The sequence below is a fragment of the Lonchura striata genome, chromosome 4 (genome assembly GCF_050655825.1).
Source record: "Lonchura striata isolate lonStrDom1 chromosome 4, ASM5065582v1, whole genome shotgun sequence".
NCBI lineage: Eukaryota > Metazoa > Chordata > Aves > Passeriformes > Estrildidae > Lonchura > Lonchura striata.
Genome location: NC_140706.1, coordinates 73,176,324 through 73,202,292, shown reverse-complemented (window position 1 = coordinate 73,202,292; position 25,969 = coordinate 73,176,324). Strand labels below are relative to the sequence as shown.

General features: G+C 34.8%; 1 long non-coding RNA gene across 1 annotated transcript in view; it reads right to left on the bottom strand.

The window, feature by feature from the left end:
* LOC110468235 (uncharacterized) overlaps positions 1-25,969 on the bottom strand; it is a 102,602-nt gene that overhangs the window by 3,013 nt on the left and 73,620 nt on the right. Inside the window, exons 2-3 of the long non-coding RNA XR_002465051.4 lie at positions 19,344-19,391; positions 201-258 (exon numbers count right to left, since the gene is read on the bottom strand). This is a non-coding gene — a long non-coding RNA (uncharacterized LOC110468235). The remainder of the gene's footprint in view (positions 1-200; positions 259-19,343; positions 19,392-25,969) is intronic.

Here is a 25,969-nt window from a genome sequence, read left to right as displayed (position 1 = left end):
TGTAATCCCCTAAGGTTTATTTATTGTGATATTGACACTAAAGAAGCTGAATTTACAGAAATCTGGAAACCTTTGGTTGGTTGTATAATTCTCAGTATTTAAGGTAAAACTGTTTCTCTATTTTTCTTTTTTTTTTTTCTTTTGTGTTAAGGAGAAAACTAATCATATTAAATAAAGATTTACTAAATTTAAGTACTTACCCCTGTGAGTCACTCTCTGTTTGATACATTTTGTCTTTTCCTTCAGCATGTATAGTCCCTAAAGGCAAAAATAAAAGTATTTTCCTATTCCTATTTTTGCCTTGAAAGAACTGGCTTTCTGCCATTCATTTAAAACTTGTCTGTTTTTTGACTAAGAAAAATAATTTAGCAATTATTACTGCTGCTTTTCATCTTACATCACAATTCAATTTCACAACCCTTCTTATGACTTCATTATTATTTCTCCCCATTTTATAATTCAATTAAATAGTGAACAGTCAAGAATTAGTGTTTTTCTAGCTCTTTATGATCTTTTTCGAAACTACTTTGAAACTACAAACTCATTGCTGTCAAATAACTGTCTTAAGAGATGCTGCAAAATTAATTTTGCATTTACATTGCAGTCAATAGATAAATTCAAATGTTTGAAGTACCTAAAAATGCTACAGAAAACCATATGGAACATGAAGAGATCTCTTTCAACACACAGCTAATAACTAGAAATGAGAAAACTTCCCCACATCTTCAAACTTCAGCAAAAGAGAAGAATTAAATGGCAAATCAACACTCAGTCCTTAAAAATCTGAACTGCAGGGAACATTCAGGCTGGCAGGTTTGGTTTTTTGGAAGCATATTTTAATCTTTTTGATATAAACACAATCTATGCTAAGAATTTTAAAAACATTTTTACCATAACAGACCACTTAGAGATCATCTAATTCATGAACATTGTGCACAGTGCACACAACAGATAGGAGGTTGATGTATATTTTTGCAAGCTGTTTGAAGGAAATCACCAGAAGCATGGGAAATTGAGCTAAAAATAAAAGTTAGTGATTTAAAACACAAAATATAGTTTATGCAAGCCCCAAATGAACTATTTTTTGGTGCAGTAAGCTCGGAAAAAATCTGTTAGCTTCTTTTTTTTTTTATGAACTTCAGCAAATCTGAATAGATTTCTTACCTGCTAGGTGTTTTTTCTCCTCTCTGCAGGCACATAGCAAGTATTAGTTTTTTTACAATTCTTTTCCAGACAGAAAGAATCAGTAAAATGGTTTATTTCCCTCACTTGCCATCAAAATCTGCAAATTTTTCACAAAAGTACTTAAATATTTTCTGTGGGTGAATTGATGTATAAACTACTACTTCATCTACCAGATTTTAATAGAACGAGGATCCTCAAAACTAATTCTGCCATGGAAAAGATTTCTGATCAATCCTCACAATTAATTTTTTTTCCATTGGAAATTTTAGCTTAATAAGGCACTGTTTTTGTACCCAGCTGAAGAATAAGGCTCACTGCTGAAGTGAGACACTCTCGTAATTGGACCCCCCACTACAGGCACTGACATTAATGTTGGTTTGTTCAGGATTGTTGAGGGGACTTTCTGTAAACATATATGAAACAGAAAGGAAATTTGAGATTTTTGTCTTGTTTTTTTTTGTTTTGTTTGGGTTTTTTTTGTTTGTTTGTGGGGTTTTTTTTGTTTGTTTGTTTTGTTTTGGTTTAGTTTTTTTGGGTTTTTTTTGGTTGTTTTTTTTTTAATTATATCCAGATTCTTTTGTGTTTATGATACTTAGTGAATCTCTTGATTAATTGCAGTGCTGACAGAGTCTGCTGCATTCAGTGACCCTTTATGTTTTGATCCAGATTTCTAGGGGTACTGAAGAGATACTCATGGAGAGAGACAGAGAAGGAGAAAGACAGAGGGAGAGGGAGAACTTAATAAGAGGTAAAATATTAACTCATTCAAACCAATAGGAATAAAAATAATCACATTTTGAAAATGTATGAGTTCAAGTTGGCTTCCAAGGAAATGTGTATACCTCTCAATTTTTTAGTGTACAACTCTGCCTGTGGCAGTATAAATACATTTTTGTTCTACAAAAGAGAAAGTTTGGAATTTGTTGCTATGTAGCTTCTGCAACTTACTGATAAAAAGCTGTCCGTCAAAAGGGTTGATGACATGGACATATCATCTCACTGGTGAGCTATTAACAACACAGATTGATTACATGAAGGGTGTAGAAAGATAGCTTATCTTTAAGCTGTAGAATTTTATGTGACTGAAAAAAAGAGGGGAATTTAAAAAAAGTCTTTTGCTAGGCTTGAAATGGATCACTCACCCCAGGTTTTTTTTTGTTTTTTTTTTTTTTAATGTGGGCTTGCAGTGTTGACCTCAGTTGAATCAGTTCATCTTTCTGAAACTGTCTGAACAAAAGGAAGAGAATAATAACACATATTTAATGTAAATTTTAAGGACTTTAGGATTTAAAATTTAGGATGTGGCTTTTATTCTAGCAGTGACATCAGGTATTTGTGGCCTTCTGGAGAGAAAGTGTATTATGAAGTCAACATTCCTCAACATACATATTTCCTTTTAAGATTAACTCTTTCCCATGATCAGTAACAGCCTAGAATGTTGCTCTTAAAATGTACAGTGAGCGATGAAACCTCAACTAATCCATCAGTTAAGAATGAGCTTTTCACATTGAATTATTCTATTGATTTCTCTTTCTGAAAATTTACTAGCTCCTTTAGTATATGCTGTATATGCACACTCCAAAATCAAATTTGGCAGGTTTCATCAAGCAACTATAAGTGAAAGAGGCAAAGTGAAATCAACTTAATCTCCTCCATTCTTCTTTCTCACCCACATATGCCTTTGTAGTAGAAATATTCTGTAGGTGCCCTTTAAAATGCAAAAAGCTTTGACAAAAGAAAAGCTTTGTACCATGGCTTAAATTTAGATTGGAAAGCAAGAAAACCTACAAATTGTATGGGGTATTTATTTACTAGGAAAAACAGTTTTAGTGGGAGGGAAGGAATTTTCAGTTATCTCAAAGAAGTCATTAAGCATCAATCTTCAAAAATATTTTTTCACATCATTAATAATGCTATTATTGGGAGCTGCCAGAATGTTTTCTCTGATAAATCTTCTTTTCAGAGATCTGACTATAAATGGGACCCCAAAATCTATTTGCTGACTGAGTGATAAAAGTATTTAGTAGCAACACAATCACAATGTGAGAATTTACCTCAAAGTGAAATAATTTTTATTTAGCAAAATGCTTGCCATTATTTCTATTTTATCTTTCACTTGGTATATGAACCAAAAAGAAGAAACCAGCTGAGTGTTTAAATATTTAAAAAAGCAAAGAGCTAGAATACCCAAGCTATCTATAAAAGTATGATGATTTTTCAAAAGCAAAAAGTAATATCTAGGTTAGAACATGGGGCAAAGTTATTGAGAAACAGTTATTGTGATTTCTATTTTCTATGAATCTTGGCTGTGAAAGCATTTTAGACCTTTTTCTAATTAACCTTTGTTTTTTTTTTAATCTTAGCTGCTAAACAATTTCAAATAAAGATAATTCACCCCTGAAAAAAGAAAAAAAAAGAAAATAATAGACTCATGTTGAAGTTAAACCTTATACCAAATCTAATTTTTAATTCCTCAGGGTGTTTATGTCCAGTCAAGCAGACTTTGCTAGCAGAATTCAATAATTTACTGAATTTCTCTTGCAGTGTATCTATCAGGGGAGAATACTGCTATCCTGGCATGTAAGAGAGACCATGGTGTATGTAGGTTTTGGCTCCAGTAAAGGTTCACACGTGCTTAAACCTTAGACAAAACAATGATTTTCTGTTGTGTACCTACCAAATCAAATGTCTATCCTTGCTTTGGCTTGGAGGTTTCATACACATCGCAGGAGAACAATTGAATTTCTAACAAATAACAAATAATAAAAAACAATAAAAATATATTTCTAAATACATTTTTTTCTATCAGTGGGATTATAGCAGGATTCACAGAATTTCAGTGCATATGCTTAAGGAGTGCAAAAATGTGCTTCAAATATGCATCGTGTCAGAGGCAGGCCCCTCTCCCTAGTTAGGATTCACAGGAGCAGAAGCAAGGTGACTTAACTTACCTGGACTATTTTTACTCTCACACAGGCTGACCCATTTACAAGTAGACAGCTTTCTAGTTAATTTAATTCCAAGCCTGTGCCCCAAGCCTGAGTGTGAGAGACCTGGGGTTCACTCTCTTCTCTGCTTGAGAAGATCTGAATTCTTACCTTCCAGGAGAATATCCCATAAGATATTCATGAGGGAAGAAAATATTTTCCCCCTCCTATTTCAGCCTGAAAGCTGTTCCACTTTGCAATAACTAATTAAATATTCAGTGCACCAAAAGAACCACTAAAGTTGAGAGCAATTCCTTAGCCAAGGGCTATGGGTACCTCCCTTAAGATGAAGAGGCACAAATCCAGTTCTTGCTCCACTGAAAACCTTGACATGGTAATCAAGGAAACAAGAGCTGCAATAGCTGCTCTCAAGAGAGTGAACTGCTCTACACAAAGCGAAGGAAATAGGACACATCCTCTTCCCTTAGACACGAGAGTATTTATTTTAGAGATGCACATGAAATGTTTCGTTGAGCCTCTTCGCATAAAACTAAAAACTGACAGTGGGACTCCGACAAATCAACTCCAAATCAATAAAACAACCACAGAGCAGTGCCACCATGAGCTTCCTATCAATGTACTCTGAGCTGGAAAAACATGTGGGAAGAGCATATTTAGCCATTCACATAGAAGAATGGGCTTGCGGAGTAAAAATGGTTTTATAATTCAGAAAATTAATTGTTTTGCTATTTAAATAAATTACTGACGGGGTTGGAGTTTGCAAATCTTAAGGGTTATTGTTTGCTTAGAGCAAAGTAACATTAAAAATGTTTAATTCTTTTATTCTATAGTATTCATAATTGAGTGGTGATAATTAACATAGAAATATGCCTTTCCTTAAAAGCCTGAAATAATAAAATTATTTGTTAATTGGTTAACTATAGTAGTGATTAATAATAAATAAAGGCAATAACATTTCTTTCCTAGGGTTATCATATGTGTCCTTTTAGCAATTTGTAATGGACCTCTGGGTTACTTGTTCTAATTAGTGGATTGGGACAGCCTTGTTAACCATGTACTAAAGAAAACCAATCTGGCAATATGTGTTTTGTACAAAGATATTCTGACAATATCTTTGTACCACAAGATCACTCCCACCAGCAGAACACAGAGAACAGGCTGTTCCATCAGTGCTACATCAAATCTTATTGAATGGGAAAACCACAGAAATTTAAAGCATTCTAGCCATATGTACTCAGAAGCTATTTTTCCTTGCCCCTGTGGTTACTATTATATATTTTAAATTAAAACAGCTTAACAAATGATGGATGACCAGGGTAGCTGTACAGAACTATGTGTATAGTACAGGACATTTATTGCTGTTAAGTCTGTGGTCAAATCTTAAAAGATAGGATTTTTTTTTTTTTTTTTGACACCCAGAAAAGTCATAAAAGTAAATCATAATTCCCTGGGTCCAAATGGACTTCCTAATAAAGAAATACATTTTTGCTGGCATGTTTTGGTACAAAGAAACTGTCAGCATGGATCATGCCTAACCTTCTTGTGTATTACAGACCAGTTCTCTGGAGACCTCTACAATGCTAAAACAGAAATGTTACAACATTAGAGTCTGATATTAGGATGAATATGCCACTACTCTTCAGATTGGACTAGTTAAAAATTATGCCCAAATTGATATTTACATGTGTGTTATCTTGACTGCAAGCCCCCCAAATGAAGGAGCCATGAGGAAGAGGAGAGAGAAGAAAGGGAAGAACAGAGGGAAAGAAAAGAGAACCCTTTACTTCAGAGTTAGTTTTTATATTAAATGATGAAAAATGTGAAAGGGCCTGGGACAAGAAGAAATAAAACATAATTTTGTAGACAAGAGGTTGATCTTATTTATGATTTTTTTTTTTGATTAATCTAACAGAAAATACATTAGTGTTTGTGTAGCTGGAATTTAAGTGACTGACTACCCAACAAATGTATTTTTTGTGGAGTTTGGACAAAAAATTACAAGAGCTTATCTAGGAGAAGGGAAAGACCAGCTACACCATCAGCTACTCTACCATTGTAGCAGAAGTGGTTTCAAATTGTTCTCATTCTCTGCTTTGGTAGATTATTCAGTTTGCCAATTGTTTTTACAAATGTGTTTTGCTTAATCCCTGTCTTTTTTTCTTTTATAAGGGTTGCTTGTGAATGGGATAGCTCTTTTATTGAGTCCTCCAATGGAACATGTTTCCCTGGTCTGGGGGAAAGAGAGCATTTTAAATTTTTGCATTCTCCTCTACAGAAGTAAAAGGAACCTTAATATTTCAATTTTCAGAGACTGTCATCTTCAATATTATTTTCTATAAACAAGGGTATATTAAATTTATAGTTCTGCATAAGTATGATGCTGAATTGTAAGTTCTATTTTTTTCCTTTCTAATAGAAATCAATTTTAATTTTCACACCAAAATTACTTTTGTCACACGTTTGATTAACTGATTTATTGTTCACTGTTATTGCTATAATGTGACACATGTCATTGTTTAATCTGCCTTGATCATTTAGGACTTCTTTGTGAAGGTGCTGAGCATATTCCCAATTTAACAAAAAACATTTGACCATGAAAACAAAACTTCTGTTAATAACAAAGTAAACTACCTATGTAGCTAGCATTTTAAAATCTCTTCAAAGCCAACTAAAAACCAGCAATACTGCCTCATTTTTTATGGAATCTATACCTAAAACATAAATCTTAATCTGAAATGAACATACAGGAATTTCAGGAGTTCAACCCTACTATTTTTTTTTTTTTTCCTTTGTATGTTACCATGTTTCATTCTTTCTTTCTCCAAGAATCTGTTACCTGGAAGTGGCCAACACTGGAGTAGTACAAAATCAGGATATAAATCTTGTGGAGATTTGAGAAAGACAGTAGCCTTTTATTTTTTAAAATAACTTTCTGAATTTTCTTGAAAGGTTTTAAATATAAAAGGACATTTTCAGCCCCCTTACCCCTCATCTTTTTCACAGGATGTTATGAGTGAATTAGTTTACTTGATAAGAAATCACCCTTAAAAGAGAGAGAATAGGTTGTTCCTAAAAAAAAGCTGAAAAAGCTGTAGCTAATTAAATATACATAATTTAATTCTTTCATTTTCTTTGGCAAAGCTTCGCAAGACTTAATATTACTTTAATCAATAAATTTAAAGTGAAGCAATAAAAATTGAAATTAGTTTTGAAAAATGGAAATTAAGCAAACACTTGCAAAGAACTCTGTTCTTTTGTCAGAATGCCAAAGCAGAAATATGAGTCAACTTTATGAAATTTATTAGAGAATTAGTACAGTTACATGAAAGGGAAAATATGAATTTTTTCTGTTTTAATTATATGCCCAATTTGGTGCTATTACAGTAGTTTTTTTTCTTGATTAAAACATTAAATGGGAACACTACACAGAAATATCTGGCATATTGACAGTTGGAACTGTTGAATGAGCCAACTATTGAGGCCACTAAAGAGAACTCTCATCTTAATACTGAGCACTTTGTTCTTTCTAATGGAAATGTATGTGAAAGAGCTACCACTAAAAGAGTACCATTGAAGGTAATTTCATCATTCCCTGAATCATGCAACAATAATGTATAGCACAAATTCATTTAGGATGTTCATGCAACAATCCGAGGGTCTGTGAGGAAAACCTTTAATTTTTCTTCAACACTTTTTAAATCTGTTGATAGCAATAAGGTTGAGTTTTCTTCATTATCTTTTGTCTAAATATGACATTTTTGACTGTTAAGCAGAAGTCTGCAAACCCTTCAGCAATTGCCCCCCACAGCCTAAGTGCACATAAGAAATCTTTGGATGTGTTCTCTGAGAACATTGTACTATTGTTCCATGCCTGACACCAAAACACTGCAGCTGAAAATGATATTTTCCTCATTAAACAGGTCACTCTGCAGGCAAGGCAACAAGGAACCATAGCTCTATTCCAGGTGCTTAAAGATTTTTAAAAAAAATGAGGTGGAACAAAACCACAAAAATATTTTGAGTTCCCTTGGGCAAAGGCTGGCTAAAGAGTTGTTCATGCTGCTGCTACTATCCCAACACAGTGAATTCTGGAGGGGAATATTCACATGTGCCATAGGAACAAGCTGGACTGGTAAGGAACTGGAGTACACAAGATGAGATGAGATGAGATGATAAAAGGCTTTCTCTTACTGTGAGGAAATGTTGCAGCTTATTACAGAGACTAATTTTTCTTTTCCCCTTCCTATTTCCCACCTTTCAAATGCAAAGCTTAACCAGCCTTTCTATCCTGCAGGATGCAGCTGCTATGGAGATCTGTAAAAAAAAAAAAATCACAGAATCACAGAATGGTTTGGTTAAGAAGGAATATTAAAAATGGAGTTCCAAGCCCCCTGATATGGGCAGGGACACCTTCCACCAGATCAGGTTGTTCAGAGCCCCATCCAACCTGGCCTTGGACATTTCCAGGGTTGGAGCATCCACTGGGCAACCTGTGCCAGTCCTCACCACTCTTACAGAGAAAAATTTCTTTCTAATCTCTAATCTAAATCTTCCTTATGTCATTCCCCCTTTTCCTATCGTTACATGACCTTGTAAAAAGTTTTTCTCTATCTTTCATGCACTAATTCACACTCAATTTTTTTATACTTATAATCTCATTAAGAAATGGGTCGACAAGAGTACTGACTTCAGATTAAATCCAGAAACCCAAAACCTAGTAGAGATTCAGAGAAGCAGAACTTCACATCTATTCTTCATAGATTTAAATACCACATAAAATAACATTTGCCAAGCATTTCTGGATGCAGCTCCTCCAATGAATAGTGAAGGATGAGCAGTAAATCTAACTCATATTCAGGTAAGGCAAAACTGAAGACAGTAAAGGAAAGGAAAACATTCAAGACAGAAAAGAGATTCCTTGCTGGGGCATAAACCACAATGATTTTTCAGATTTAAATTTCAGACACCTACTTCTGAGGACCACATCTAAAACAAAGGCCTTCTCTCCATCTGAGGGATGTCCTCCCTGTGACTCCCTGCCGAGTTACAAGGAAATTTATCAGACTCACCAAGTATACTTGGAGGGTGTATGCATACTGTGTTCTCTCTCACTATCATTTCTTTCTTCCACAGTTCATTAATTCTGTATATATAAACCCAAACTGATTTTTTGTCTGTTACTATGACATCTAATAATCTCTTCTCTTGCACTTCTGAAGTCTGCATCATTATCACTTTTCTCCACATTGTCCTTGTTTCAGATAATTTTCAAAGCAGCAGTTTTTATCTTTTCTTTCAAAATACACTCCAGTCCTCTTTCTTTTTTTTTTTTTTATAATCTGTATGGATATTTTCATTTCCCAGCTAGTTATCCACTCCAAAATAGTAATATGCTGCCCCTGCTCTTCCACAGATGTTAAGGACAACTGGACTAAGAGGTTATTTCTGCATCTCTCTCCTGGCTACAATATTTTTGATCAATACCTTCTCCCTGTTACTGCCTAATGGCAGAGTTCTCAGTCAAGGTAACTTTTTGAATTATATTTTCAGTTCAGAAATGCTGCACCAAGTGGCTTATTAAAGAGCATGTGTATTGCATACAGCTCATATAGTTTGCAAACTAATGTTTAATTCTGTTTGAAAAGATGTGTCCTCACCACACACACCTGCAAGGCGTATTTATCCCACCTGCACCTCGACCCAGATGGAGCATTGCTGCTCTGGGATCAGGGAGCTGGCACTGGTTGCTTATGCCAAAATGTGGAGCAGCAGTGAAGTAGAACAAAGCTGATGCAAAAAAAAAAAAAAAAAAAAATACACAAAAAACCCCCAAACAAAAATAAAAATAAATAAATAAAAAAAAAAGAAAATAAAAAAAAGAAAACCCCCAACTGTTCATATACTTTAGGCCTACTCCAGTGCTTTGACCCAAATAACCTGATCTGCAAATAGAAAATAACTTCTGTGTTCTAAATCAAAGGGGAAAAATAAGCTATTTGGGTCAGAGTACGCAAAAAAAAATGGTCTACCCAAATGACTAGTCTCCCTCAGACACTGGTGTGTGCTTATCTTGTAGATCTTTTTAATTTGCAATTTTCCCATGGCTCCAGACAGATGTGTCAAATAGATCTGAACACTAAAAACATTACTTAAAGCCACAGTGATTTTTAATATCTCAAACAATTTAAAATAAATGCAACATTCTGTAAAACTAGCATAGTCCTCCTAAAGGGTCTAAAACAGGTGGATGATGGACTAAAAAATAACCCCCTTGGCTTTATCTTGCAATTTCCACCCCATAGCTCACTTTGGTGTTCACTTAGTATAATGACATTGTCTCTTTCCAAAGTGATCAGAAACATCTTGACTTCTCTCCAAATCCAGCCTCTGCTCACTCTGGTGCATTACTCATCACTCCCAAAGGATTTTTTGAGGCTGTGCACAAGGGATGGGATTCAGAACAAAGAGCTTACAAGCAGATTGCTTCTGTAGAATACAATCGTTTATAAATTTCCTATTCATTAAGTTCTACAGTCCCAAGAAACGTTAATACTAAATTTACACTCAATTCCAAGGACTCAGCTGGATCTCTATCATAATTTATAATGACACAGTGAGGAACTACCCCATTATTATAAAGAATGAATTAAAGGTGCAAACCTTCCTCAGAAAAAACCAAATCTGAAAGCACTCTCCAATTATATTCCTTAAAGGATATATTTGTAATTTTGGCCAACTTGGGAGCCATTTGCAAGAGAAAAATAATAGGTCTGGTTATATGCAGTGATGGAAATAATCTTTGAAAAGTTCCTCTTTTATACCAATTCCACTTTGTACACTTCATTTGGGACTGTCGTAAAGGTCGTATAATTTCATCATATGCAAATGTAATAGAGCAAAAACCCCATAATTTAAAACATTTGTTTGAATCTTATTTGCTTGGCTATTATAATTCAGGGTGTTCACAGAGATAAATGACAGCAAGAAGGATCCTATTATTCCGTTCAGGAGGAGAGACTTGGAGAGATATGAGTCATTTGGAAGAGTGAAGAGAGTATGAAAATTTATCTGTAAGTAAGCAGCTTTTTCGGGGAAAGGCAATACTGAGAGAGACAAATAGGGAATTCACTGAGGGTGGGAAATACAAGTGATGGTTTCAAGGAAGCCACTTCACAAGGATTATAATTTTCCCTGTGAACTGACCTGGGACAAACATAGCCATCCATGTCCTATCAACTAAACCCACTAGGAGGGCTCCTGCTCCCATCACACACCTGCCAAAAAATCAGATTTTTCTGACCTGTGCTTAAAGAGGTCTCACAGTGGTCCTCCTGAACCAGATGTGATTTATTACAAGACCAAACAAGTCAGTCTAGAAACCAGTGTAAGATATGCCTGGAAAAGTTATAAAAAGCCAATTTCAATGGCCTGGTGCCCTGTGATGTGACAGTTTTCACACATCCCTGCCCAGGACCCAAGCTTCAGAGTGACCAGGAGCTGGACCCCAGTCCCCTCTCCCCAGATCTGTCTCCTGAAGGATAAAAGATGCCTTTGAGTCTCTTTACATGTCCACTGGATGTCTGGAGAAATGCAGCACTGGCAGTGCCTCCTGGGGTGCCTTTTTCCAGTACCCACAGCACACAATACTGTGTCAGGAGCACTTTCTTCCCCTGAACCCAGCTGCTTGATGCAGAAGAAAAAGCATGTGATACATTTTAAATAAGAGAATTCTACATATTAAATCAGTGGGTTTTTTAAACATAAAAGACTGAGGTTCTTACCTTAAGCAAAATAGAAAATAACACCATAAGAAACATCACTCCTGGTTTTGTTAATTGGATGAGAAAATTTTGTTGCTTGCACACATATATATGAATAGTTATTTTAATCCTCTTAATATTATTAACTGTTTCGAGTATAATTTTTGAGGTAAATATAGGGATTTTTTTATATGCTATTTTGAATTTTCATAACTATCTCTTAGTATTGCATTCCCTACCCCCCCCAAACTATTGTCTGAATTCACTGACAATTGATCCAGAGGTGCCAGAGGAATTTCGATCACTGATATATCTCAAAGCCAGATGCCACTCAGTTAACACTTAGAAACTGTTGCCCCATATGCTTGAAAGTGTCTGGAAATCCCTGAATAAAGAATTTAATAATGCATATGCAACACCACAAACTGATTTCACCAGAAAAAAGTATGGAACAGCAAGATCGAACACTTGTGGACCTACAGTATAATTTCCATTAATTACCAGGCAAAATCAGGATTAATCAGAATTCATTTTAAATTCCTGGTACAAAGATATAAAATAAATCAATAATTAATAATTTATGTTATCTTTTATTACCAGAAATGTAATTTTCTACACTCATACTCTGCAGTATACAATATGTAAATAACAGGACAATCTCATATGGGTTTTATTTTTCATTTATAATACTGTATTTTCTCAGCAATGTGAATATTAAAATATTTTTTCACATGAGTATATATGCAGAAAGGAATCTGGCAATGGCTGCTGGAGTTACAATTGTACACTATTTCACAAACATGAAACTGCTTTCAGATATCCACAAGTTACTGAAAGATTGACTCTGAGAGATAAAGAATTCTATAAAAAAATTATCCTTTAATTCATATTTAATTTTTAATGCCAGATTAATTTCTAGTGAAAAGCTGAAATGCAGTTATGGCCTATGATGGGACTTAAGCATGTTTTCAAATGTTTTCCTAATTGGAACTTTAAGCTCACGATTCAAATCAAGTCCATAATTAATGCAGTCCCTTCTATTTATTTAATTGGCTGAGTTTCAGCCATCTGCAGAAGTACTCAGCTATCTATTCCTCCTGTGACATTTGGTGCCCTTGAGCAATTTACCATTTGTGCTCCTGTTCCTTCAGCCTGTGAAATGGGCAGCACAGGAAATATATATTTGTTCATAGTATCACCATCACTATTCAGCACACTGCCATTCAGCTTCCAGCTTCATTGTACTAAGCAAACACAATAAAACACAGCTTTTTTCACAAAGTAACTCGTTAGAAGAAATAAAAGAAGCATTAGTTTCTCTTTTTTTAACAAAATAATTTTGATGGAATATATAAAAATCTATTACATTCTTGGGAGTTATCCAATAGACCTTGAAAGCGTGCTGTGGGAAGAAAACCATGACTTTTGTTTTCCAAAATGCAAGCGAGTTGCACTTGGAAAGTCTTATGTACTGTAAGTGCAGGTGAACCCAATGGGAAGAAATGACCATGTCTGACCCAATTCAGAAGGCTGAATTATTTATTTATTATAACTATGCTAAAATACATCAATATACTATATAAAAGGAGGATAATAAAACTACATACTACTTTCTCTGACTATAACACAACTCGTGACCCTCTCCAGAATCCAGCCACAGGTGGGTTGGATTGGATTGGATTGGATTGGATTGGATGGGATTGGATTGGATTGGATTGGATTGGACTGGACTGGACTGGATTGGATTGGATTGGATTGGATTGGATTGGATTGGATTGGATTGGATTGGCCATCAGGCTCAAACAATCCTCACCAGAATCCAACCAAGCATCACCCCAGGTAAACAATTCTCCAAACACATCCCACATGGGAAAACAAGGAGCAGAAATAGAAATTGAAAGATTTTGAAAGATCTGTCCCTAAGCAGCTTGACCATTCAAGACATGCAGAGCTGTGCTAGAAACTAAACCCATGTATCCGAAGTTTTGCTTCATTGCTTTTCTGACAAGAGCTTCCCCTCCCAGTTCTTTTCCTCACAGCTAAATGTATAGGAATTTGCAGAGTAAAAGGAGTGTGAAATACAGAAAACTGCAGTAATCCTCAGGAATACAACTCAGTGTCTACCCATTAGCAACTGGAAAATGAAAATTACTTCTGAAATGTTGTGCTTCAAATTAAACAAAAAAAAAAAACCCAAACAAACAAAAAATGGAACTACTCAGAAGCAATACTGTTGCAATTAAAATAGTTGTTTGCTTATTCCCTGTCCCCTCATTGACAAATGGCACAAATGTTTTTGCCCAAACTTGCCATTGAAGTTCAGCCCCAAAGAGAGAACAAAAAGAAGTTTCAGCCTGATGATTCCAAGACCAAAGAACTAGGAAGGAAAGCTGTTGTACAACACAAATGGTAGCAGGTCATGACCAGAGCACTGCTACAGTAATAATGCTGTAATAAATAGAGTACTGTAATAAAGGTTTATTTAAATGCATTGGTGCAGATAAGGTGGAAATATGCAGGAAATTATGAGGTTTATCTCTGATTTACTACTTAAAAACTGTTTAGATTGAAATGGAGACATTTCCTTGCTCTTCTCCAAACTTCCAGGGTGTTTGGGGGTGTCCTATGAACCAATACATATTTGGAGCAGAACATACATAAAAAAACAAAATTAAATAATAAACAAGGTATCTTCTTTAAAAATGTAATCTTAACATTTAAAATAAATCAGTAAAGCAGCTAGATGGAAAAAAAATAAAGAAGGGATTAATTTTTTTCCCCTGGTTTGTTTTTTTGTTTCGTTTTGTGGGTTTTTTTAATTTGGTTGGTTTTTTGTTTTGTTTTGTTTTGTGGTTTTTGTTTGTTTGGGTTTTTTTGGTTTTTTTTTATGAAGGTAGTCAAAACAGAGCAGTGGTTCACAATCTTTTTGGTTTAGGTTCATACTGCCTGTAGCCTTTGATTATAAATGTGCTCTATCACATCATATCTGCAACACAGTTGTTTCTGTGCAGCAGAATGTAAGCACATAATATTAATTACTTGCAAGAGGAGCCAGTTGCAGAAAATTGATTTTTCTTGCCTTTTCTTTGTGCGCAGGAATAAGACAGGTCAGAGACACAGGCCCCCCAAGTCTGGAAAATGCTGCACTCTCTCTTGGTAGAGAGCAGAAGGTGCATTTTAGACAGACAGCTGGGCAGAACCCACAAGATCCTGAAAATATATGCAAAAAAACTGCAAGCATACATGTGGTTTTGTATTATTTACATATATTTACAAGCATATACATACTTTGCTTGTTTTCCTATATATATATATATATCTATGAAAACCTCTGTGTGTGTGTGCATAAGAAAAAAAAATGTAAAAAAAAGGCATATTTACAGGAAAACTATTAAAGGTGAAAGTAATTCTCAATGTCCTTTTACTAGAATGAAATACCAAGAAAATAACTTAGGAACATTCTATTATTATATCACCCCTAAAAATTTTAAATAAACTTTCCTTCATTACAATGTGCGACCTATGAAGTGTATTCATGTTTTAATTTTGAAAATAATGGATCCTCTCAAGACTTTTCCCAGACTCACGTTATTTCATACTATTTATTATTTCACCAAACTAAAAAAAAACACTGATATTGCAATATGTAGTTTCCATAAGGAACTACTTTTCTCATAGAGGGAATTTTTGGGGATTTTTTGAGATGCAGATAGTAATATTCTCTCATCTAGTGTTCACTGAAATTAATGAACAATATATAGAATGGGGAATTACAGAATTTAAATGAAAGCCATTCATTAACTGTGCAAGGCTTTAAATTTGGGGAAAGATAAATAATTGCCAAAACAAAATAACAATTACACATGCTTGTACTATATTTGTTTGCATAGTAATTGCTATATTTGCCATCATTAATTAGAATTCTCATTGAGCTAAAGAAAACCCTAAATCTGTTCCCTCTTTTGATGGAGATGAGAAAAGAATGCAGCAGACAGAGAAGAGGAATTTACCCTTTGATGTTTTTATCAACAAATTTCATGATAAGTTATCTAAATTCCACCTTTGGATAGCAAAAGGAATTTTCCTTTCTTCTTAAAATGTGATGGATTCTATTACACTTTTAAAATGAATTTGAAATTACATTAGCAGATTATTGGATTAAAAATAATTTTATGGGAGTCCTGTTAGGTAAAAAATATGCCTAGGACTTGCTCAAAGTGTTCCAGCTTGAATTTTCATAAAAAGGAATTATATGTCCGTGAAGAGATTGTTCTTTTAAATGAAGAGATCATTCTTTTAAATTTCCACTAACTGGGAAAAAAATGACATCCCATGAAATCACTTACGTAGATCAAACTTAATTTGATCTACATATTGGAATATTGGAATATTCGATCTACAATTTGGAATATTTTGAAACTATGGCATTCTGCCTTGATGTCTTATGGATGCTGCAGAGCTGGTACCTCATTTTTCTGGTCTGTCATCTTGGCTGGACTCCCAGTTTGTTGGCATAAACCCTCAGGCACAAGGATGCCCATTCTCCATCAAACAGCTGAGTTGTCATGATGTAATGTCCCGCAATCAGCAGTTGGATTTGTAATGATCTAAGATCCAAACATAATTTTCTGTATAAATTTAAGATGGTTTTGACAGATATTTCTGCACAAAGTTGCCTTTCTTAAAGTTCACGGTGTTTGCCCTTGCCAGTTATACATTGATCTTTTCTGTCCATACTCTCTTGCCCTTTCTACCACTCACATTCATGCACCAAAATCACCAGGAAAGATAACCCCTGTCTCTGAGGCGTCCAGACAATTTGCAGGAATATCTTTTCTGCAATTTGGAAAAGATTGCAACAAATTCTGAGTCCAAATTTTAATGTGCAGACTACATGTGAAAATTTGTTACTAAGAAATTTTCTATGAATTTTATGAAACAGCTGAAAATGTACCAAACAATGGTAGCACAGATAGTTAACTATTTCCTTTGAGTTATTATATCTGCTTCTGGAAGCCATTCATTTTGGTATTTCTGAATTGCCTTTAAGATGTACTACTGCTTCCAGATATGAAGGACCTGAACCACCCCTCTCAGTAATTTTGGAGTAAATCAGAAATAAAGGTAATAAAATAAATGTGAGCAGACCAATGTGTGATAAAGAAATAAGCCAAACATTTTATGCAGAGCTAGGTACATTGGCATGTATCAAACATAAATTGAAGCTAAAATATGTAGGAGTTACTTTGAGAAATGTTTGCACTGATATTTAATCACCTAACAGTAAATTATATATAAACGCTGGATGTATTTATTACCTACATTGCTTTACATGTTTGCAAGCATATCTCATTTCTGTGATTTGTGCTGCTTGTCTCCTAATCCGAAGGCAGACCTTTAGGATTTGTGGAGGTAATGCATAGCTCTCTGAGATGCATCTTTTATTCCACAGTATTTTTAAGTGTACAGTTACTGGAGACCAACTCATATAATTAAAAAGTTTCAGATTAGTCGTTGTTGTGCAGAAGGCAAGATTGCATTTTTGTGCAAGATTTGTCTTTGATTTCCTTGCTAAAGCTACTACACACTGTGTCTGTATTGAGAGGTGGGGCTACAACAACCTCCTTCTGCTGACAAACCCTTCCTGGTGTTTACATCACAAGCATTCCAATGTGTAAAAAAATAAAAGAACTTTTAAATAAAGGAACCATTCCAACCCTCCTAACCTTGGACTATATCAGAGTGAAAGGCAGGTGAGAAGGAAGCACGTATCTCTAAGGGCATGGCTATATATCAAGGAAGATGAAAATTAATTCCCAGCCTAGAAATGACCAGAACTGGTAAGTCTAAATGGTTTATTAAGAAAAAAAAAAAATCATACAAGTATTCTTGTTCTTTCTACTGGCATTGGCCTAAGCTCTCCAACCTGGCAGATGCCCATCAGTGCCAAACCCAGTCCTTTCATCACTTGCAGATTCTCAGCATGGGACACTTAATAAATGCTACCACAGTATTATTAACCAGGGTTGTTATCTTGGAAATGTGATATGCTTGAAAATTATTCCTTCCAACATCTGGTTTCCAAAGGGGAGCTGAAGGCAGATTTGGCTGCAGAAGTGTCACACCTCAAGGGAAGAGTCTCTGCTCTGAAGCCCAGGTTTTGCAGGGAGCTCTTCCATCCCACACCACCTCACTGATGGAGTTGTGGCTAATCCAATGCGTGGACCAGAAGCAGTGGAGCTGGAAGAGCATGGCTCAGGGCTGGAGCTGGTTAGTGCCAATCTCCTGTGCCATGCTGCAAACATGCCCTGAGGCTCTGTGGCTAGGTCTGGCTCATTTGGCATGAGGAGATCCATGTGCTGAGCCTGACCTCTGACTGCTGCCCCATTGCCAGGGCTCTGTGTTCAGCTGGCTCCATCCAGCTCTGGACGTGCACGTCCTGCTCTTGGCTTCAGACAAGTGTAAACAGCTTTGCAGCGAGTTTCTTCAAGTTCTGTTAGCATGTGAAGATTAAACATCTGAGCAAATAATCACAAAGCCAAAAGTGGCCATTTTTTCTCAATAACACATCTGCTAGGGATGAAATCCTGATCCTTTGTGCTTTGTGTGTGCTTTGATTGCCTGGGGAACTGGCATGCTAATTTTTGCTCAGAGGTTATAATATTGAAAGTCTGGGTTTTGTTTAACAGTCAGGCTTAACTCTTGGGCTAACATTTTTCCTGGAGTTTCCAACACGATCACATAATTATATTTCATATGTGAAGTACAGTGCTAGTTCTAAAAAAAAGATGTGTGTTAGTTTGTCAATCAAGTAAAATGATCAATTTAAAGCAAATTGCAAGAGGTACAAGAGTAGGAAGGATTATTTACTGGTTAAAAGGCAGCTATGCTCAGTTAGGAGAAAATAGATAAGGGCTGGATCAAATTTTAATTATTTTGTTTGATTTTTTCCTTGCCACAATGAGAAAAAAAAAAATCATTCAAAGAGCAACATTCAACATCTGAGCTTCTTGAAATGAAGCAGAACAGAAGCGCTGTTGATTTTGACTTCATCTTATCCAGCAGTTCAGAAACATATTTTTAGTCTCTGAGGTGATTTCTAGGTCAACTTGTTCAAACCTTCTGAAAAATTACAGGGCAATACAATACAAAACAATAGTCACAATTGCCCTATTGCTAATTATCCTGATATTTAGAAGCGGTTGTCTGAATTCCACCCTATGGTACCTACCAAAGACAATATAGTAATATCAACATCGCTCTTTCATAGGATCCTGATATCCCTCTTTTTAGTTTTCCTTGCTGTCACAAATAATAAAAGTGAATTACAGTCAACATCACATTTCTCTATGAAAATACACACTGGGATCTTCTGATGATACTGCTTTCTCCATATCTCTTCTCTGGTCAGTCCTTTACCATCAAACAAGTATAAAATAATCTCACTTACTGTGATGCTTCCATCTTCTTTGGGACATAAGTTACCACGTTCTCATCCCTAGAAATAACAAAAAACACATATTGATTTATTTTCTTTTTTTTTTTACATTTATTTTTAATAAAATTCTTATTAACCTTACTTTGACTAGGGTTTTTATTTCTATTCACAGTGGGTTGGCAAAAAGAAGTGTTCTCTCTTTGCTGCCTTTTTACTTTCTGCAAAGCTGCACAGGGATGCAGTTGCAGACCAGTGTCCCATAGGCAAAAGAAAAATGACAACTTTATCCATACAAGCTAATCACCAAAAATTTTCAAAGGACTTCATCATTTCTGTTACTAATTAAACCTGTCTTTCTTCCTGTATGTCCAGAGACACATCTTTGGAGCCTGCCTGCTGCAGATGCACATTATCTGAAAAAGCTGGAAGATCTTAATTGCCTTTCTGCAGCATTTTTTTCAGAGCCTCTCTCCAAATACACCCTTACCTAGAGAGGCTGAAGCCACATCTTCAATACCTAAATGTGCAGATATTCATTGGTGCAACAAAAATTAGTTTTTTATACCTGGTATAAATTTATTATTTTGCCATTTGTGTTTGACAAAGTCAAACACAATTCTAAGTCAGTATCTTAGAGAGAAAATAATTTTATGTTAGAGAAAATATTTTTTCTGCTAAAATTAAATCACTGAAGAAAAATGCTATTTATTGTTCAATTATTATGAGTTAATTTCCACACCATATTTCACAATGAAGGAAAAAAAAAATAAGCAGTTCATTTAATATTGTTTATGTTTTATAAAAGCATATTAAGGATAAATTGTTCAGATAATCGTGAGAGATCTTTGAAAGATATAAATCTACAGATTTCTCTAGGGTAAAGACATAGAAGATCTTAATTTGGATTACTTGATATTACCTAGATTACCTGTTGGCTTTTTGGGGTATTTTAAGGAATATATTTTTAGAAATTGAATAAACCCCATATTTATTCATTGCTATGTCTAGTAAACACGGAAATTAAAGCCTATATCACATAATTCCACAACTGTTCTGTCACATCGGGTGTTCCAAGGCTATCAATGGCCATTTTTTTAGCAGAAGTTCAGACCTCATAGAAATGTACTTATGATGAATTTGTCTGCCTCAAAATGGATTTTGTTAATGCAGCAATTGCTAGAGGTAACAGAAAAAAAGGTCCCATTTGAAGGAGGTATTAAAAATACCTCAGATCAGTCCTCACAGCAACATTCTTTTCTTCACCTTTTGTAAAACCTGTTCCAGATCATAACACAATTCTTGTTACACAGTTGATCAGTTTTAGTATCATGAGAAAAACCCACTTCCATATAGTCATATAGAAGTGACTATTCAAATATAAATCACAGCAAAGAACAAACTTGCTATATCTTTTCTGCCACCAAGGAAACGACACAGACTTGGTTGGGACCAAAGTTTTGCTTTTTCTGGGCCTCAGTCCTCAAGTGGTTTTCAGGAGCTCAGGAATGGTACACACAGAATGTAAAAATCCTGCACCCACTAAGCTGCTCCATATTCCAGGATGGATATTTCCAGGCAAATAGAACAGATGGGAAACACTTGATGGAAAACTTTAATTCAGAGGAATACAATTAGGCTGAGTAGAAAGATGAGTTTCACAAATGTCCAGGTATGCAAAGCTAACATGTTATTAAAAGGTATCTTAGAGATGGTGTTTAGAAAACAAAATAAGATTATTGTGGAATGCTGTACTTTGTATTTAAGCATTTTGAATAGATATGCTGTACATAATAAAAGGGGAAAATTTGTGTGTGGGTATTGACTAAACAATTGGTAATGATTCATGGCTATTTACAACCTTTAAGGCATACTACAGGCAATTTTCTTTAAATCAAAATTCAAATGCTTCATCTTGTTTATATTGTGTAGCTGAATAAAGTTTCAAAAGATGCAAAATAGGTATCTCCATTAAAACTGTCTTAATGCAAATGAATTTGACATTAAAAAGAGAGATTTTAATATAGTACAAGGAGGGTTTTTTTTTCCTTGAGCTTTACAGCTATGATGCTGCTTTTCATAAATATAGAATACTAAAATTTACCCAGCTGAAGAGTTCTACTTTCCTCCTTTTTTTTGTATTTTAAGGTGAATGCCTATATCTAGATCCACATCTTGAACTCATATGATTTTATACCTGCCTTCATATCAGCAGTGTTAATTTCAGCTTTCCTCGCTGAAGATGAAAGATGAGGTTTTGAGATACCTGGCAGCCTTTCAGCCCCATGACAGATGATGCCTTTGCTTCCTTCTCTGACTCAAAATGAAAGGGCAGTGCAATAGGTACTTTGCAAAAGCTTGCTTAATACCCTTCTGCCTAGAAAACAAAACCACTGGCATTAAATTCCCTATGTCCTTTTCATACCAGCTTGTTTTACAGAGATTTAGAGGGTGATTAGTACCATTGCCAGACCTTTTTTTTTTTTCAGAGCTTTACTCATTACTGGCCAGGGGTTAGTCAAATCATGTCAAAGTGAGCTATGACCAGAAGAAGAAACAGCACAGAGAAAGTTCAGCTCACCACTGCCATCAGGTATTACCATCACAGGTTAATGTATGTGTGACCGTATTAATTCCACACTGGAACCTGAATATCAAAGCCAGGGAATGGACCAGGTGATAAGACTAAAGAATGGTGAGACTTAAAAGATAATTCTCATGTCTTGACTCAGCAGTTAGTGAAAATGAGAGCACAAACTCCCTATGCCTTTACACGTTACAGCCTTTTCAGAAAGGAAGGAGTAATTTCCACTAAAACTTTACCATGTAAATATAAATAATAGGAGACTAAAACCATTTACAGTCATTACCCTTTAGCTTGCGTAGAAAAGCCACAGATCTAAGGTGAGACCAGGGCACCAAAGCCTCATGGTTCCCTGTGCTTGTTTTAGAAGTGCAGAGCTAAAAGCCTAGATAAAGTAAAAATGAGACTGCCAGCATTAAAATGGGATGCAAGATGGGGAAATGAAGGTCAACAGGATTGTCTACTAATAGGACATGAACTTGCATTACTTAATGATACCTTTGTAATCTGTCAGAAGTAGAAATCTTAAGGAGTTAGTGAGCCAAGAGAGCCAAGTGGAAATTAAACCAGAGTTCTAGAAATATTTTAAAAAGAAATTGAGAAAAGATTCAGAATTAAGCCATCTCAAAAAACTAAGATCCACAGGCAAGTGAGTATATTTGATAAGGTACATCCAGGAAATATAATTTATATTCTTATTTTCAGAGAAGCAACTTATTTAAAAGAGATTTTATGAATGCATTGGATAGTGTTCCTCATGTTTTCCCTTCTCATTTCTATTTATGCATTTAGAGGCCACCTAAATATTTTGGACTAAAATTGAATGTTTAGACCTGGTTTGAATCTGAATACAGTAATATTAATGACTTTTTTTAAACATTAAACAGTAATGATGGTAGGGTATCAGAGTCTGCAAACAGACATTTGGCTAAAGCCTTCATCAAGATGTTCATGTAACAACAGAAGGAAATATGCTGCTATAAATATTTTTGTTTATATTAATGTAAATTTTTATCAATCTATATACAGATTTAAGCACATTACATTTCTACCCATATGTATAGTTTCAGGATTTGGGATCCTTTTCCCTCTTTGAAATCAAGCTACTCTAGTAAACATGAGAGATGTCTTTAGAAATTGAAATATGCCTACAAGCACAGGAAAATGGATAAAATACATACTCTCCGTGGTTAGTTACAAACACATTTACCTTGTTGAGATTTTTTTTTATTTGTTTCATTTGTTTGATTTAGCAAGAAAATTCATCTCCCATCTTCTTCCCAGCTTGGGTCTTTCACACGTTATTTTTTCCGAGGCTGGTCAATACAAATCCCTGATTTACAGAGCCATTCTCAGTAATTTATTTAGATTGCATACGAAGCCAGTGGCGTCAGAGAAACAGCAAGAGCTGCTCATCTGTTTCTGATCTGAAATATCACCTGCCAATAAAGCTGTGGTTTCAGATAAACCTTACCAGCAGACAGCAATTCAGATATACCCTACCAATTTAATTCAGATTTTTCATGTGAAGGCCATTTATTTGTAAAAACAGCACCAGAAAAAATTTACAGACCTTGTGGTGGTGGCAAATGTTGCCCATCCGATAATTTTGATATTTTCAAAAATCTCTCCCATCACAAGCTGTACGGGTATAGTCTGTGTTTTCTGTTGTAATCTCTGTGTTAGAATCCTTTTTTCAGCTCATGACTGGAGATTAACACTGATTTCCAGGCCAAGTCATGACACTTTATCCTCATAATCTCACATCATTTAGTCTCACCATGTCCTTTCAAATGTGGCCAGTTCTCAAGCAACAGCAGGAACATATTTCCATTGCCTCTGGCCCTTTAATGATTAACCCCTCCATACACAGATATATCTATAGCACAACAAAAAAGACTCATGAAAATTTGAATTTTTAAGTTTGGATTATGTGTAAATTAAGTTGATAAAATCAACCAGTGCCTTGGTGCTCTTAGGCTATTTTTCAGTAGCAGCAAGGAAATCGGCAGCATCTCTAGGAAGATATTTTGTATTGTCACAGTGTAGAAACTGGACCTTAGCATAAACAAAGAACTGAGCTGTCATTTCTTTGCAAGACAACAAAGATTCTTTCAAATTTGAACTGGAGAACAATTGAAAAGTGCAATCAGCTCCAACTTTTGTACTTTGATACCCTGAAAGGAGCTCAGAGCAAAGAGAGGCTTAATGGGTTGAAAGGGATGATGCATAAGAAAAACTTGGAAAGATTAAATATGTACAGCTTGACTAACCAACAATTAAGTGGGGGGAGAGGGAGAAGATATATCTGTCAAAAGCAATGAGAAAGTAAACACCAAGGGGCAAGAGTAATTATTTAAAAATACAAATGGGATATAGCTAGAAATAATGAGATCAAATTGAGAAAAGGACGACGTAATCTGAATTTGAAGAACGACTGACTGTAAGTGAGAAAGGATATTTTCACTTTTGTCTCTTGAGAATAATCTACAGTGTGCTAGATCTTCCTCAAAACAATTAAAATGAAACGGTTAAAACACAGGGGACTAAATTCTATGTAACAGTTCTGTATTTGCAGGGCCTTGCTTTATGCCCTAAGAGACCTTATCTAATTGCAATGAATTTTTTCCCCAAAAAAAATTATAAACAAAAAATCCAAATAAAATGAGAAGTTATGGAATAATGGTTGCTTGGGAATAGGGAGAAAAGTACAAGAAACATTCAGGAAAAAAATGAATAATCTTTGTATTAATTAAATAATTAATTAAAACCATATAACATTTTTAAGACTTTCTAGTCACTTCCATGTACTACAAATCTCATGCTTGTAGTCATTCAGTTATGTGACCTTGCACAGTTCCTTGCAGATCCAGATTTTTTATTAAATCTGGGATAGAAGCATATTTGAGAAATATTTAAGATTTAAAACAAAAACCTAAAATATGTATTGCTTTTAAGTTGAAGAGAGTGGATTAAAGGAGAAAGACAAATTGCAAAATAGTTGCAGACTTACATTGAAATAAATGAATTATTATGCTAAAACATACTAGATCAACAAGCAAAAAAGGAGGAAAGAGAATTTCTGAATTCTTTTTCATGTGGAATTAACAGTACATGAAAGGAAATTCAAAACTTGTGTGACAAAAATAGAAAGACACTGCCTAGTTCCTCTACACAAAGGAATGTGTTCTGATAGGCTGAGTGACATTATCTAGTGTTTTGAATAGTAATTATCAATGAATTAAAATTCAATCTTTCTATTAAAATTTCTGCTTGTAGTGAGCTTTCTTTCATTGGCATTTTCATTTTCACCCTCAAATAAGGACATTGCTGACTGAATTTCTTCTGCTTGAACAGATAAAATAATCACAAGTAAAAAAGCAAAACTAATGGGATGTAACATTTCTGTGCAACTGAAGAACCGTATGTAAAGTGAAATGCTAGCAATTGAGACTACATCATTTATATTTTAGAATACTACCTATTAATTCTTAATTGCAATTGATAAATTGGGATTAAATATATATAAAATAAGTAACTGACTAGTGTAGATCACCATTCTTTCAATATAGTCACTCTATATTCTTTATGTATCCTTATACCATATATCTGAATCAGAAAACTGCATTTAACTTAGTAGTATTCACTTTTTTAAGTCTATCTAAACTGATTGACCTAAATCAGAAAGTTGCTTTCTTCAAAGGTGTTCACAGGTTATCCTTCCTATTCTCTATGCAAATGTGCTAAAAAAAAAAATTATCTCTTTTTTTTTTACCAAATTATTTATTGCTCTAATGAGCTGACATGCCTGTCTATGAAATTGAAGAGATAATATGAGAACTGTGTAAATAAATTAGGACTATTGAGTAATTTCAGAAGCTTGTCCTGATAAGTGGACATACATAAAAATAATCTTTTCAAAGCAATGCAAGTTTATGTAATGATCTAGAAGAGTGAAATTTGTCTAAAAAATAGTAATTTATTTGAAATACTTGCATTTTAAAACCACAAGCTAGTACAATGGAGCATAATGTAAAGAAGTGCAATCACACATTTT